This window comes from Streptopelia decaocto (assembly GCF_964273445.1).
Source record: "Streptopelia decaocto genome assembly, chromosome: 1".
NCBI lineage: Eukaryota > Metazoa > Chordata > Aves > Columbiformes > Columbidae > Streptopelia > Streptopelia decaocto.
In genome coordinates, this window is record NC_138663.1 from 88,807,714 (window position 1) to 88,825,365 (window position 17,652).

General features: G+C 36.0%; 1 protein-coding gene across 1 annotated transcript in view; it reads right to left on the reverse strand.

Annotated features, from left to right (window-relative positions):
• Positions 1-17,652, reverse strand: part of EPHA6 (EPH receptor A6) — a gene marked incomplete at its 5' end in the record, with an annotated part of 487,187 nt that overhangs the window by 134,811 nt on the left and 334,724 nt on the right. The gene's annotated exons all lie outside the window — the stretch shown is intronic.

The window sequence follows — 17,652 nt, forward strand, 5'->3', positions numbered from 1 at the left end:
AGAGAGGTTATTCCCTGTCATTAGCTAATGTCACTTGATAAATCAGTAATCTGTAACACTTTATATGGTGCCTTAAGGTCAGCTTTATTTCATTGCAGCAAGATTTGTTGCCAAACTGACATATAAGCAGAAATGTCCTTGGCATATGCTTAACAATCCAACTGTGATGCCGATAAAGCACCATATACATTTATGATATCATGCAGTAATATTAGAGTATATGTAAGTTATTCAAAGGGTGCTTCCAGCCTGTTAAGAAGGACACAATCTGGTTGACAAAAGAGATATAACCAGGAGAAGAATAGTTTTCAGTTAGATTCTGTTGGACTTTTAACGTCTTCTGAGGAACATACATATATTTTTATATAGAACAAATAGATTTATATGAAACATGATGAATCAACTTAAGTCATGATGTAACAAAGTCCTATTAGCATAGAGCGGCAAGTATTTCAGTATTCTCCCAGTAGGCCTAGAAGGAGACAGCTAAGAAAAGCAAACTAAAAAATGAAGACATTAAAATAATGTAATGACTTTGTTAAGTGAAGAAGGAAGGCAACAATGACCAGCATCTAAGATAATTTCATTTAAACTTCAAACAGTGGAAATACTTTGAGAAACTATAGTAAGAGGAAGTGTTGATTTGTTTTTGCAAATTTCAAAACAGCAAGAAGTGTATATTTAAATTGAAATAGTAAGACACAGTGTACATGTAATCTTATGGATGGACACCACAATTAATATGCTTTCTAATGACTTCTATAACTATCAGAAGATTTCTTCCAGTTACTTGAAATGTTATAACTTCACATTGAACAGGTTAGTGGATTTTAGACATACTTTTTTAGAAATGACAGAAAATATCTATTTTCCTTTGAAAGAAGGCCAACCTGTTAAAGTGATGGATATTTTTTTTTGCGATTAAGCCTGTGTCAACTTGAAAAATAGCATATATGTGACAAAAAAAGGTATAATAAGTTAATACTCGGATTTGTAAGGAAATAGAGAACTCCTACACATACAGAGGAGTTTTCATACTACTTTACTGATATTTCAATAACAGTGTGTCATAATTAGCTAATTTTTATTCTATAGTGTTGGTATATGTGCAGCTTCCAGGCACTTCCATGTGTAGAGGTGTCATATAACTTAACATGTAACTTGGCCAGGGTATGAAAACTTGGAGAACAAAAGATTTGAATTTATTTAGGAATGAAGCTGCTGAGTAGAAGTGTGCACATTTCCATCTCAAGAGACCAAGTCTTTCAACATAAGCTAGCAACCAGCTCAAAATCAATCAAACAATTAGGAAACCAAACCAAACAAACAAACAAAAGAAACCACCTGATTTTGCACTATCCTAAGACCACACTGAATCATAGTTATGGCCCAGCATTTGTGATCTTGTTTGTTAAATACAATACCAACATAAGACTCACTTCAGTCCAGGTGAAGACATGACATCCAGTGAAGGAAACATTCTGGATATGTTCATTAAGGGTTACGTAAAGAGCAAATGCTTGTTTGGTACAGGGATTAGTATGCTTCAGTTCAAAGTTTTAGTGACTACTACATGCTACATCTGTCATGGTCCAGACACAGGTGGGCAGAGAGCTTGTGCTCTGGAATGCTCTGGAAATTTTTCATTTAGGCTCTGCAACCTGTAAGATAAGGCAAAGACCAGCACCTAGGGCAGGGGTGTCAAACAGCTACATTTATACAGTCCTAAAATTACATTTGGCCCTTTGAAGGCAACCGCGAGGCTGATGTGGCCCCTGCTGAAAATGAGTGTGACACTCTGACCTAAGGGATTTCACTGAACGATGTAATAGTTGCAAACCATTTCCCTTCCCCAGACAACCCTACTGCTTGAAAAAAAGTTTTAAGCATTTAACAATTTACTGCTTTTTCTGACCTCCTGCAGAGATTGCAGAAATAAAGTTTCAAAATAACTTGATGGAATTGTAAAAAGAAGTCGTTTCCTTCAGAGGAGGATGGTAATGGAAATTTTGTCAAGAACTGGTGGAGACTCTCCAAGATTCAATGGTAAGATTTACTCCCTGAAGCCTGCAGCATAAGGCTAGTGGCAGCAAAGAACTGGGAATAATCTCTGAAAAAAGCAATCTGAGCTCTATCTGTTATGCTATATCTGTTATTACAAACTAACTACTGCCATGTAAAACACAGCATTTAGGATACATTGGCTCCCTAGCCAGGCATACGGACAGACAGTTATCAAGTATATTTTTTTTTAATTTTTAGTTGGTCAAAGATAATGAGTGTGACAAGGACTGTGGTGGAAACATTTAATCAACAAAATGGGTCCACCTGCCTGTGTGGGCAGGCTGGGGCTAACAGCAGCTTCCTGAGACTCAGGCATCCCTGCCTGTGCCTTCTGCGTGGTGGAAGGTATTCTGGTCACCTCCACGGGTTGTCTGGCTTGCTGCCCACTCACCACCTGCCTGGGGCCACCTGTGGGAGGCCCTGAGGTGTCCCATCTCCACACCCTCCCACCTCCTTTCTTCTTTCTTATCTGCAGCCTCTTATGCCACCCATCACAGTCTGAAAAATGATATCTAGGAGCACATGATCATAAAAGTGCTACTGCTGTCATATGGGAAAGGGGGTAGGATTTGTTTTTGCAAGTGAAAGAGGGGAAATGGCACCTATTGTCTTAGTGTGTTTGCAAAAAAGGTTCAGAAGCTTGTACCTGAGGAGACAATTGCTCAAACTCAAGACAAATTGATTAATAGCTATAAACTCCACCCTGTTTTATGTGAATGCTTCATACAAAGAAATCAGCCTTTTTGGACTGGATTCATACACAAGACAATTCTCCAGACAGTGGATGTTTTGCCATTACTGCCTTCTTATGACAACAAAGTCTACCTGGAAAGCCAGAGCTTTCCACAGAGACACAATTTGAGGTTGATGGGGTGACTTTCAAGGTTGGTCAGTCCTTCTGCCATGACCTTTCCCAGGGAGGCTAAAGACGGTCTCAGAATAAAACAATACAATTCTAGTCTGCAGAGAAGTATAGGATACTTTGTTATATTCTTGCCACAGACAATATGCACTTACTTTTGAATGAATTCTAGCTTCAAAAAGTGAAGTTTAAACTGCAATAATTCAACGTACTTCCTGGATGTTAGTGCATGCTTTTACCAGATTCTGATTTTATGTTTTGGGAAAATTTAGACATCTATTTGCCCTTCTGCCATGCACCCTATTTCCCATCAAAATGAAGCATGGTTTTGTGGGCTAGAAGGAGCCACAGTATGCTCTGTGACAGATCTCTGACCTGGACAGTGATGGGACCAGGATCAATGGGAAATGTCAAAGACTACATCTGTTCTGTATTTCTTGATAACTGCAGAGGACTACCACAAAATCTGCCTACTGTAAATTTGTCTTGAAAATCTGTAATGAAAACATAAATATAATACAAATGTCAAGTGATGCCCATGTTATTATACAGTATAATACAGAGCCTGTAACTAGCTATCAAAGTTAAACAGAATTATATTACTAATTTTGAAAATATCTCTGGCTAAAGAAAATGTATTTTTCTTTTGTGTGATTCTTATCAGTGGATTCAGTTCTGACTATGACAATGTTCATAAATCCTTAACAGTTCAGTCTGTGCCTGAACATGAGCACTTTTCAGAATCAAACTCTTTCCTGCAGCCACCTCTGCATGAGTTTCTGAATCTGTATCTATCCTAATTTTATACTGGGCTTTACAGTCAAGATATTTTTTTAATATCTAAGGAAATAGACCAACTGAATGGAAGTTACAATGGAGCTAATGGTCTAATTGATTTAATGGAGTAGCAGGATCAGAATATAAAAAAATAATGAAAACCTTTCCACCTTTGAAATGCAACAGAATAGCTGGATCTGTCCCATCAACATATGCTGTAATGAAACATTTCCACTATATGATATCACAAGATTAAATGACAGCTCCTTATCATGCTTCACTGAAAGTAGTGTTAGGTTAACAGTCATATTTGATGATCTTAAAGGTCTTTTTTAACCAAAATGATTCTATTATTCAATGAGTCTATTCATGAATGTCATATTCAATATCCAGATGTTATATTATCATAATGAGTATTAGCATTTTTCTCATATGTTCAAGAGAAAGGAGATCCCCTCTGACGAAATTAATACTTGTGAACAAAGAGATATACCTCCATATGCCACACCTATGTGAACATGCTGCTCTCCAATTTTATCCTCATCTTAATTCAGAGGAAAACAGCACAGAAATGAAGACCTTGTACACATATATGAAATAAAATATTGATAAAGATAAGGAAAATGTGATGACCTTTTATCACTTTAGACTCACACTGCAATCCAAGAGTTTACATTCTGATGCTATGGGTGAGAAAAAGTATATAAAGTTTAAAATGTTTAATGCAAAAAAAGATTAATGGAAATAAAAGCCAAAATACAGAATTTTGCTTATAGTGCTCAAATAATCTTTAAAATGTTAACTTTCCCAGTAAAGCACTGATAAAAATCCAGGCACTTTCAGGCAGTCAAGATCTGTCACTGTTAATATTTGAGTGGGAAAGAGAACAATGGCTCTAACCAAAATAATATCAGTTCTTATTTTAGCAACTGAAAAAGTTAAGCAAATACCATTTTCTACAATTTAGAATATACAATGGGGGCTCCAGGAGTTAACGCTCTCTTGCACTTCACTTTAACTTATTTTATGAACGACAATCAAGGTATTGAGTTCATTGAGTCCCACGAGTAACTGAAAAGGCTTCATAAACTGACCCTGGGGAAAGGGTTTTCAAAGGCTTTTGCCAGCTGAGGACATACTTATTGTGTACCTACAACTTCCAAATGTATGTGTGCAGAAAGAATCCAGGGAGACAGTAACTGAATTTACTATCAACTGCTTGCAAATACATTTTCTAGTTTACATCCATTGTCCTCCAACATGAAAATTCTGTACTTAAGCTGTATAATCCTGCTTCGCCTTTTTGGAACGCTATCACTTAGCAGAAAGAAATACTAATAGAGATTCAATCTCTGCACCACAGAGACCAGGTCTTTCTCCTGTGCACTAAAGCACAATGTCAAAGCTGAATAAGTACCACATTAAAGAAGATTCAGAGTTCCATGGCTCAGATATTATCAATGTTTAAATAAAAGCACCGATAATAAAAAAGAATCTTTTTATGAGACCATTTGGTAACATTTTTCCTCTTTCCTAGATATATCAGTTTGAAGGATATGCCTACAGAGGAAGCATCATTATTTTAAAGGAATGGTCACAATTCTGGAAGATAGGCATTTTTATTAGTCATAACTCTGGTCCATCATGAAATGAAATCTCCAACCCCTTCCTTACTTTTCTCATGGATTCAGCTATGATGGCAACTAATTGCCTCCAGGGTCAGCTGAACTTTAATGTTGCAATACACATTAGAATAAAACACTAGGTAATTACTAGGTATAGCCAATATGTGATTAATCAGTTTAAAGATAAATAACAGCTAACTGTGGAGTTTGTACATACTGTCTGTGTTTTCCAATAAAAACATAGCCCCCATAGCTCTAATTTATGGAAATTGTCTTTGATTTATACTGTCTATATTCCTCTCATAACTAATTTGTCCCCAGTAAATGTCAAAAATTATTTTATTTCTTTGCAATAAAATATTTCCATAATATGATTGCTGAATGCCTATTGCCCCTAGTCATATATCTCTCTTCTCATCTTACATAAATTGTTGTAGATGAAGAGTAATTACACTGAAATCAGTAAAATTAACTAAACTTGGAAAACTGTGTCTCTAAAAGCTTCTTTATTTTTACAAATTTTGTGTATGATTTTCTTTTAGATTACTACTTTGACCTGTAGTATATCTATTAACATAAATGACATCAGTAATATTTGGAAGATACTAGAGAAAAGACTTACAGGGTCAAAAATGTGCTTCTAACACTAACTAATATCTGATTATGATCAGATCAACAGGATTAGGTAAATTCTCAATGCACTATAGAGTGATAAGAAAAATGACAAAAATAGAAATAATAGTCAAAGATAACATTAATATTCTTCATAAATATTTCCTAAAAATTTTGTAACTTTTGTTTCCAGCTGACCAATGAACTCATTGTAAATTTAGAAAAGTAAGCATGAATATCTGAACAAAGATGAAAATTCTAACAGGAAAAAGTAGCGCCATAGAGGAAATTGCTTCAGAGAAGAAACCTGTAGCATTTTAAGGCATCGGCCACTTCAGGGTGTAATCTTTTGCCTTCCCTTTTCGACCTCCCTTGTGATTAATCTGAAATGCTGAAAGTTTGGGGAGCTGAAATACTAGTGTGCTTTACCTGTCTGGCCTTTCAATATTTTATATTTTGATTGCCTGTCAGTCAACTCATCACTTTCTCCATACATAAAGTGAAGCTGTCAACAGGAAAAGGGAAAGAACAGATAACCAATCATAAAGAAAATACGGAAAGGTCAAAACCCAGCCAAACCTGATTTTAATTGGATTATATAACTGGTAAGGCAGAAATGAGTTGATGCAAGGTGAACCATGAAAAAAAGAAAATTAAATGAGGAGAGATGAGGACAGCATGACTCTAAACCAGTGTTAACCTTCTCGCCAGCCTAACGAGGGAAGAGGTGGGCTGAGGAAAAGCTGTGTGGTTGACATGGTTGGCCCAAGGGAACACCAAGTGGGGAGGCAGCACACAGGACACTGCTGGTCATACTGACAAGGAGATTAAATCGAAAGGAATAAAAATAGGTCCATGCCTTAAGTTGGTGATGGAACAGGGTGCAATTCAGAATATAATAAAGGGAGCTGGGGAACATGACTTGAATTATCAGATAAGAGCAGATATTAAATTCCATCTTTATAGCAGTTAAGAGCTACTCTGATAACATTTGTTTTCTAATTAAAAATATTTACCAGTGAAAACCTCTGCACCAGTATCTCCAGGAGTCTTTCTAACTTCAGCATATAAAAATGTCAGCCTCTCCAGTTGTCCCTGAAGATTTTTCTTATTTTTTCACTCATTTTAATTTTATTTTCCTCTGCTCTGTCTTTTCCTGCTGCGAAGAAGCAATGAGCTACTGAAAGCATGAACTAATTTCCTAATGTTAAAGATCAACTCAACTAGTATTTACAAGCATTGCTGTCTTTGGACAGCAAAGCAGAGTTTCCTCTGAGATACCTAACACTAAGGTGTACTTCATAATGAGATAATAAACCCACTGACAAATACAGCTCTACAGGAAACAGACATAATCCTGCAAAATTTGAAGACTGGAAGCCTTCTGTGACTCTGTTGTGAAGCAAGCCCAGAGAACTCTGTGCAGCCAGCCAGTGGGCTAATTCCCAAGTCATTCATTTGGTGTATAAGATTTATAGTTCAAATTTCTGAATCGAGTCCTATGTATGCCACTGCAGACTTGAGACTCCACATAAGCAATACAGGTTCTTTCTCCCCATGCTCACCTTTAACTCTCCCTCAGAATCCAGCAATCTGCAGATTAATGGGTTTCTGAATTAAATAAAATTGCTTCATTATGTCTTACAGCTCACGGACTTTTCTTCCACAAATTTACTTACTTATTTTTTTTAACCGATTTTGCTTATGGCTTCCAAAACTTTCTTAGGCAACAAGTTTAATTATAAACTCTTTTTTAGAAATACTATTTTATTATTTTGTTTCACATCTGGTTCCTGATGACTTTGTTGAATATACTCTAGTTCCTCATCTGTAAGAAATAGTGAATAATCATGAATATCAATGATTTGTACAGTCAAACTCAACATATGTCTGTGTATCACAGAACAGCACTTCTAGTTACAGATGGGAAGTAGGTCACTGGATAATGAAATTTTGAAAATGCAAGACCCTGGAGGAAAGATTACAAAAAGGGACAACTCATGACGTAAAAAAAACTGTAGCCACAATACCTGAAAGTCTCTAAGTAACAGAACACTGGGTAACAGAGCACTGGAACAGGCTGCCCAGGGACGTTGTGGAGTCTCCTTCTCTGGAGACATTCAAAACCTGTGTTTTGAGGTTACACATTCCTGTGTAACCTCATCTAGGTGTTCCTGCTCCGGCAGGGGGATTGGACTGGATGATCTTTCAAAGTCCCTTCCAATTCCTAACATTCTGTGATTCTGTGAAGTTGCTGAGATATATGGCAGTCAATCTCACACCCAACATCATCAGCACTGGAAAAATCACAGAAATGCTGTACACACAAAACTGCTGCATTCCTTCACGGTAGAATCCAACATTGTGGTTCCCCTATTTCACGTTGAAGCCTGAAGACGTTTTTAACATAAGGAAGCATCCTACAACTGAAGTGGAATTTCAATACAAGAGCAATGATCCGCTTTTTCAGAAGACTTCTACAATGATGGTTACGTGATACAACACAATGTAGCCAATGCTCTATTTTGACAAATAAAAGCACAACATATTTTCAAAATTGTGAAATCCAAATGAGTCTACCAATCCTAAAAATTCAGTATAGCACTGGGTCAGCTACAAAAAAACTCAGCTGTAATGGTCCTGATGACAAAACCTGCTTAATTTACCTAATTGCAGAATCCCTACAATATCCATAGGTAGTGTAGGTCCAAGATTTTGCTTAGGGCTCCTGTTTTGTGCTGGATATACACAGACTGAAGCACATGAGGTTCCACCTGAATATGAGTAGAAACTTCTTCACAGTGAGGGTGCCAGAGCACTGGAACAGGCTGCCCAGGGAGGTTGTGGAGTCTCCTCTGGAGACATTCAAAACCCACCTGGACACATTCCTGTGTGATCTGCTCTGGGTGAACCTGCTTTAGCAGGTGGGTTGGACTAGATGATCTCCAGAGATCCCTTCCAATCCCAACCATTCTGTATTCTATGATATTTTATCATGTTTGTAACGCCTTGCTGAAAAATTTTAACTGCTGTGTGTAATGTATGCATCTTTACAAACGCCCTTGCAAAAAACTACATACTGTATTAAATACCTCTTGAGGCAAAAAGCCTTCCCAACTTCTTTTAAAAATCTATTTCAGTCTTCCAGGGTGTTAGGACAGGTCGAGTAACAAGGCTGATTTTAAGACTAATTGGAGCCTAAGTTGAATCTTCTGATTTTAAGCCTGGGTTGAATCTTCTACATAAATATATTTTCTTCTTAGAAGAGCAGACTAATGTACACTTTTCTGTTTTCATTTGCTACAGAATACTTCCTACCTGGCAACCACAGAAAAGATCCTTACTGATATACACCAGCTTGGACACAAGCCATACTTAAAGTAAAATTATTCATAGTTGTTTACTTGGTTCACAGATACACATAAGAGAGCTGTTAATTGTGGTTCAGTGGTATTAATAAAGCTATCACTTTTATTTAATTAAGCAAAATACCTACGTTTATAGATAGCATTGATTCAGGTCGTTATGGTGAACCTGGAATAAATGACTAAAGTCATTAGGATTAATTTAAATCTCCATGAATGTTATATGATAATGAGTCTTTCACATGCTGTGTATACAGTTCTTTGGGACAACTACTTTCCTTTTCAGAGAAAATCAGGACTTATAAATACAGAATAAAGTTGACAATATTAATACAGATTTCAACAGCACACAATAAAAATCAATCTTGGAGGAAGAATTTTGGCTTTAAAATACAACCTCTGACACTAACTACAGTTTTACTTGTATCACTCCAATAAAAATAATAAATGAAAGGGAAGATGGAACTGTGGATCTATATACAGGGACAATCCTTTGAGACTGTGTAGCATTTTTCATGATTCAAACCTCTTCAGATATACGTATATCAATAGCTATTGAAAAGTCATTGAAATATCATGTTCTCTGTGTATTTGTGAACATGTATGTGCATTTTTTGTGTCTCAGTGAAGGCAGACAGCAAACATCTATCTTATAATGTTAACTCAAAAGTTCTGAATTAACCTCTAGTGGCATGAGTGTATTGCAGATCCTGGCATTACATCACAAATAAATATAGCATGTTATTTAATTTTATGTTTTCTTCAAACACCTCAGTGAGTTAACAGAGGAGTATAAAGCAAAAATGGAAATACTTCTCCAATTGGTTTAACATGAATTTCAAAGGACAAAGTAAACAATCTAACAAGTAAACCACAATGCTGATTTTACACTTGCAAAACTGATGAAGCAATTTTTGTTCCTGTTTTTGTATCAGGGAAGTGCCCATTTCTAATTTAACTGACTTCAGCAGAAATAATACTTTTGGTGTTGATAAAAATAGATTAAAAAAAAAAATTACAGACAGGTGACAATACCTTTTTTAAAAAAAGGAAAAGCTGTCTCAATCGCTAAAGAATTGCCGTTGTGTTAATACAATATGTTAGTACTTCTGGCAGCATAAACAAGGAAAACAGACAGTTTGTGCAAGGTCATTGCAAATACAATGTGCATCAACCTGGTCAAGTTCCTACAGCAACATAAATGTTTTTATGAGCAGCAGGTGAATTCCTGCAAAAGACTCTAAAGCTATTAACAGCTCGGTAAGGAGTGCATAATGATAGGCTGTTAACTCTGCTTCCCTGACAATGAAATGAAGAAAGGGCGCTTTGAAACTATTAATACTAATATATTAAAAAGAAAAAAAAAGTAATTTTTACATTATGTTTCTTGAAATCAGCAAAATAAACATTAATGATTTTATTAGGGTACAAAACTAACAAAACTACATGGGAGTTTCTGAATAATTATTTCTATTAATTCAAGTTGGCTAATGAAATAATGCGTTTAAGAGAATAGCTCCTCTAATGTGCATTTTTCATTCCAGCAACCACCCCTCACCATCACCAAACCCACATCTTTTATTTAATATAGGGTAAAATGCTTATACTAATATTAAACATGTAAATAGTATGTTTTATTGCATGAAAATTGAATGGCTCTCCTTAAAAGAGATTTCCCTTTTGATTTTTCTCCCTTCTCCCAGAGTGAGTGCTTTGGGGACATCCCTACTGAACAAAAAAGAGGCTGCCTATATGATGCAATCAGTGACTTTGTCTCCATTTAAGTGTGAGAATAACATTCGAAGTGGAAAAGTAATAACAATCGGTCCTTCTGCATGGTTAGTGTGCAGTTGGAATGCAGTCTCAGAAGAGGGAAAAAAATGAACTTTCTCTTTTTTTTCTCAAAAAAAGGAATGCATGTCTTTTTTTACCTGTATCTCCCCAAATATCTCCTGAATGCATCAAGGATTGCAGGAAAAATCTGGAAGTGAAATGACGCTTCATGTTGGAACATTCCTTCATTTAGGCAAAGATATAACCTCACTTAATGTCTCAAAGCGCATATATTCTTGATTTAATCTGTGAACCCACCTTTATGGTTGTGAAAGAACAACTTATGAACAGTAAGGAGTTTGTGTATTATGAAACACTGTCCTAACTTCAGTTTTTAAAATAGTCTGGGCTCACAGATGAAGTCTTTTGGGAACTTTTAAGATAGTTCTTGTTTTAAGAAGGTCTAAACGAAACACTGACAGATTTTAGCGAAATGGAGAACTGGACATTGTATTTAACTCATAAATAAGTAAATTATTTTTGTTTCAATGGCCATGTTCTGGCAGCTACACTAGTTATATTTAGATCATTGCTCATGAAACTCACCACTTCTGGGGTTTTTTGTTTTGTTTTTTGTTTGTTTGCTGGTGGTTGATAATATTGTTTGTTTTTTGTTTTTGTTTTTTAAATATGTCAAACTTTCAAATGCAAAGTCTGACTCTTGAATGTGTGTTAAGGTACCAGAGGGAACTACGACTCTTAACTTCAGATACTACTAAAACCTACTGCATCTAAACTCAAAGGTGAACTCTGAAACTAGTTAACAGTAACAGCAATCACAGCAATAACAAAATAGTTTGAGAGTACATTCTCTACTTTTTAAATTCAGGATTAAACGTCAAACTTCTTACCACTTCCCTTTGTGCAACTGATATATTCTATCTGAAGAGAGAACATTTCTTTTTTACAATATGTTCATCAAAATCATCTGAAGTTTGTCCCCAGGAGTGAGCTGATTTTTGACCTCACATGCTTAACAGCTAATTCCTGTGGTTAACATTATTATTCTTGCTGTGTCAGTAAACTATTTTTAAAACAACTTTTTTCTGAAGTTCAAATGCCAAATGGCTAGGAAAAATGTTGAATAATTCCTTTTATTAGCAACCAACCTCTGCTATCAGTGGATTTAGCTTTCTTAGCTTTTTCTGAGGTATGGAACAAGCTGTGTGGTGCTGTTTGTTGCCTTGTAATAGTCTGCATACCTCCATTGCCTCTGTCCTTGGAAGAGTTGGAAAACTATTTATTCCAAACCATTAATGCACTTTTACTACATTTGTGCAGCTCTTTTAGCTTACTGGAATGAGCATAGTACATGTAATTTTCCTTGGGGAAAATGGTGTTTGCTACAGACAAGAACATAAGATCAGCAGAGACTGAACTATGTTGTTTTTTTAAATCAAATCCACCAGGCCCCCTTAAACAGCATGATATTTCTCATTGAGATTTTTTTGTTCAGCAGGAATGACAATAGTAATAGCTCTGTAGGCTACTTTATTATTAAACACAATGGTTTAGAAGCTATCTCTAAATAATTGACAACAACAATTAGGAGAACAGCCAAACCAGGCACCTAATGGAGAAGGCCTTGCTTAGAACTTCTTTGATAAACCCTCTGCTGCATGTAATTGATATTTAGAGGCCAGACTTCTTTTCCTCCTAATAGTAATTATATCAGTGTCATTAATAATGGCTGCTGCAAGGTACTTAGGTTCTTTCCTGCAGGCAAAAATTATATCTGGTCATAGAGTTTTCAAAAGTTCTGAGACCTATATTTCTCTCTTTTTTAGAATCTAAGGCTTTTACAGTTCTTCCCTCGGGAAACTGGGTTAATAACAGCAGATCAGGAAAACTGAGAAGCTTGTTTAACATCAGTTACTATGCTAAAATAAGCTAGGAGATTTCATTTTAATGGTTATCTCCCAAAGTGCATCTGTAGCGATTATTTTTTAAAAGCATTCACCAGACATGGTTTGTTTCCCAGGAGTTCTGAACAGCCAAGAATGTCAGAGGTGCTCTTTGGAGCCCTGGCGCCTCGCTGACACTTGCTGATCTGTTCCAGTAGCTATGGTCAAATACTAATATCTGCTTAATACTACTATCCAAAAGCTCTTATACATCCAAATTATTCAATGGTATTGTTTTAATGAGAACGTGCTGAAAATGTAATGAAAATGTATTATTGCATGAGCCCTGCATTTCTTGCTTCTAGTCACATCAGTAACATTTTACTTGTAGGCAGTAGTTTGCTACTTATGCCTCAAATAATTCTGATAATTGAAAAATATTACAGGACCGAAGTGTGCATTTTAAAAGAGAATTATTTCGTGAGGCTAAAATATTGCTCAGCTGATTATTCAACGCTAACAGCACAGTGCTTGCTATTTTATATTGAGTATACTCACTGACTGGCCAGACTCCTGAAGTGCTCACATGCTCATCCCCACTGTCACAAGCCTTTTCCTCTTCCCCAACCTGTCAGTGATGCTGACTTAAAAATTAAGTCAGGAAGCTTGCAAAGGTATCAAGTGTGCTACGGTAGGTATAGCAACAGTAACAGAACATGCCTGGGTGAAAGAACACGCTAACAGTACACGCTAACAATCCAGCCACAACGGTACCAAATGAACTACGCCTGCTCCTGTATAATGTGACACATTCTGAAGGTTCCTTGCAGCCTCATGTGTATTGGAGCCGGTGCATGTATTATTCTTCAGGATTTAAAAATCTAACCTAAAAGCAAAATCTGAACCAAGAAAGTAATAGCTGGTATTTAAGGGAAATAAGGTAGTTGCAACATAGTTGTGTCTGAAAAACAGTGATCCTTCTAACTCATTTAAACATTATGCAAAATTGTAATTCAAGAGGTAGAAAGTCTGGAGTGCTTTAGCTATTTAAGTAGTAGGGAGGTTGAGTGTGAATGAACCTCATACATGCCATATAGACCACACAGAAAGGTATAGAGCTATAGGAGAGAAATGACTAATTTTACTTCACCTTTCCAAACTGTCACCCAGAAATTTAGAGGATTGTCTGACCTATATGAAGTGGCTTCTTGTAATAAATGTCTATATCTTGCCTAATGAGAACATGTATGACTCCTGTTCATTTAGGTTAGATTCCAGCCGATACTCAAGTAGGGCCTGATTTTCCCTGAGCAGAACTGAATTAATCTGAGAAGGTCATTATGAAATATCTCCTTAGCTGGAGACAAACATCAGTTGTCCTAAATTGGGATGAGTCACACACCTTACACTGGCAGTTCACATGAGAATAAAACCTGAAATGAAACAATTTGGGCACATTTGTGAAAGTGAGCTTGATGTTCCCTGGGCTCCCAGTCCTGTTACTGCTGTGCTAGTCTTCAGTGTGGCACTGAGCATATCACAAGATTATCTGTTCCTCAAAAAGTGTGGCAAAAATGGCAAGGATATCAGTTAATACCTCTGTACACACACTACATCTTTTTGTCATCAAAGTGGAGAGTACATAATCTATTGTATTGTATATATACACTTCTGTGGTTTTGAAATAATATGGTGCACATATTTCTAGACAGATAGATTTGCTTTATATTAAAGAAGACAATCACAGGCAAACAATTTTGAAAGACACAATTTCTTTCTTGTTCATGATTTTCCATATTAGTTTTTGTAAAAATAAATCTGTCATTCAAAACATTATGCATTGATATTCTTAAATCTTCACATTATTCTTTTCAAGCCATTTACCCGAATGTCTCTTATATATTTTGTTACTCAAATTCAGGATGGCTTATTTTAATTCATATTAATGAGTATTCAAAGAAATGGCAGTGTTTGTTTTAATATTAGATCTTAAGAAGGAACACCCTTTCTCATATAACTAAATTCAGCTGTAGACTGATAGAAAAATTAACAAGGTCATACTGCTTGCTAATTCTTTAAATCTGGCACCTTCCTCTATCCCTCTGCTTCATCAGCTCCTCATCTCTTTTTAAAATCTCATTCGAAAACTAATTTCCCCCTTGCCTCTACTGCTTGGCTATTTTCTCTCTTTTATTTATTAATTCTACTCTAAATAATACTGGAATAGGGGAAAAGTCATATCTGATATTATATGTATCCTGTCCACTCACTGTCATATGGAGGAACATTAAAATTTTTATGTGAAAACTGCCTGCGAGTTGCAAATTGAGTCTGCCAACAAAATGAAGGTTTTTGTTACAGAGATCTAGTGTAAATTTCATCAAAAGACAAGCAGGCGAAGAAACATCAGCCAGTTCCTCCACCCTACATCTTGCTCCAAAAGATATTCTCTGTTTGGAGATGTCATTGCAATGCCTTGGGACATTGCTTGGGTACATCCCATTAAAATCTCTTCTTTATAGACAGGCTTCCTCAGCTAATTATATATTATCTTGTGTGTAACAGAAAATATAATCCAGCTGGTGTATCTGGGCCATATGGGAGAACTTAATAGTTGCTGATATGTATACAGCTTGGTATGCTTAACGCAGCTCTCAGGAAGCATTAATTTTTTATTATTAACTTTAAGGGTTTGAGTGGAAAAGGGGAGGAATAAGCATTTTCCAGTTCAGCTGCACAACCTTAAGTGCAGCTGGTGTAGTTTATACCCACTGTGTACTGTGAGTACATCCTACAGAAGGATTCAGCTTCATTACACAGCTGTAACAAGGCCATATCTTATCCCACTCCTCCATTTGACTTGCATATGTGACCTTTTTGGTGAGAGTTAAATAGATTACAATACCCTGCAACCTTTCAAAAAGTAAAAGCTTTGGTCAGTGTCTGAGTATTACTTTTAAAGTATAAAAGCAAATTTAACTACTGTTAGCAAAGAAAATGAGGTTATATTGATATCTGGAGTTTGATTTTTAAAGGGAAAGATAATACTGCCTGTGACAGATATTTTTTTTCTTTTAAAAATACTGGGCTGTTTGTGAAAGATACTAAAGGATTATAAAATAGACTAGATAGATAACAGATTGCAGAATAGGGCAAACATCCTGTATCAACAGAGATAATTTGCAAGTGTGTATTCCAAATAAGGTCTATGAAGAAATGCTTTTCAGAGTGCATCTTAGACCTCTAAGGTCAAACATTTAAATAATTCTTTGTGTGTTGCTGTAAAGACACACTTATCATCTAAGGCAACAAATGTTCCTAACTGTTTAGTTTTCAGAATGATTCATAATTACCAGAAGCAAGATATTTCAACTACCAGGTCTCAACATACAGTATTATTTCACAATCATGATATTCTCTCCCTGGTTACATCATGGTTACTTTCAAGCAATAGAAAACTCTTCCTCTTTACTGTGACAGAAACTCAGCATCTTGGACTGAATGTCTCGGAATCTTTGTTCTCCTCACAGGCCAAGTCAGCTCTCTAATTATGTCCTAGGTCAGCTTATCTTCACTGCATTTTTGGCTGAATGCTGCAGAAGAAAACGACCTCTTGTCAGCCAACCACTTTAAAATGTACCAGTGTATTCCTAAATAAGAAACTAAAAATCTGTACAATCCATATAGAATTGGCTCACAATCAAGTTCTGCTATTTTCTCAAGATTTTAATTTTCAGAGACAGATAGAAATACAAACAGTATTTTGCTAAGTTATGATTCTGAATATTTTGCAGCAATTCACTGAACAAATGAAGGTCATACAGAAGAAAATGCTTTAAAGTAGACAAACTACTGAGCTACTTTATTATATTTTTAAATTAATGTATGTGTTCCATAATTGTGGCTTATTGACAGCCTTGTATAACTTTCTTTCTCTACTTTATTACTGTATTATTTGGTCTTTCATGTCTTTCTCAGAAGGCATGAATATTTTTCACACAGACAGCTTGATATTTTGATAGTTCTCTGTGTGCAATTTGTATTGCACAAGAGTGCAAATATAAGTTTCTTGCATATTTAGCACAGTCAAGCCTCCTTCCCTTGTTCTGCTTGTTCTGGATATGTATGGAAAGCTGCATCTCTGTGTTCGGGGTTTGTCGTCACTAATTCATCTTACTTATAAAATTGTTGGAAACTGCCCCATTTTGTGGAGTGCTGACAGTAGTTTATTAGACAGCTACTTGATTTCCGTAAGTTTACATATCTTTCCTAAAACCTTGGGAGTACGTGACAAGATATTACTTTCATTTATGAGCAGAATTCCTACTGGTTAGAATCAAAAGCAAGCATGCTCCCCTAATGTGCTCCCCAATGTCATCTTGGCAACTTTGCAAATGTCAACAAGGTACCTAATAAGAAACAGCACTTCATATTTGTAAAACTTTTGAATTCAGCGGAGTTCTTGAGAGTTTCACAAAGTTAAGAAATGGATACAATCAACTGAATTTGGGGGAACTGAGGGTATTTGGTGGAGACATTCAATTTCTTACAATGTATATCAGAACAAAACCTCTTCTCTTTTTTAAACACAGATGGCAGCTAAAAAGGGATAAGGACTGGACTGCAAAAGCTGTTCCACTTTACTAATTAGGGTGTTTATTAGTACATAA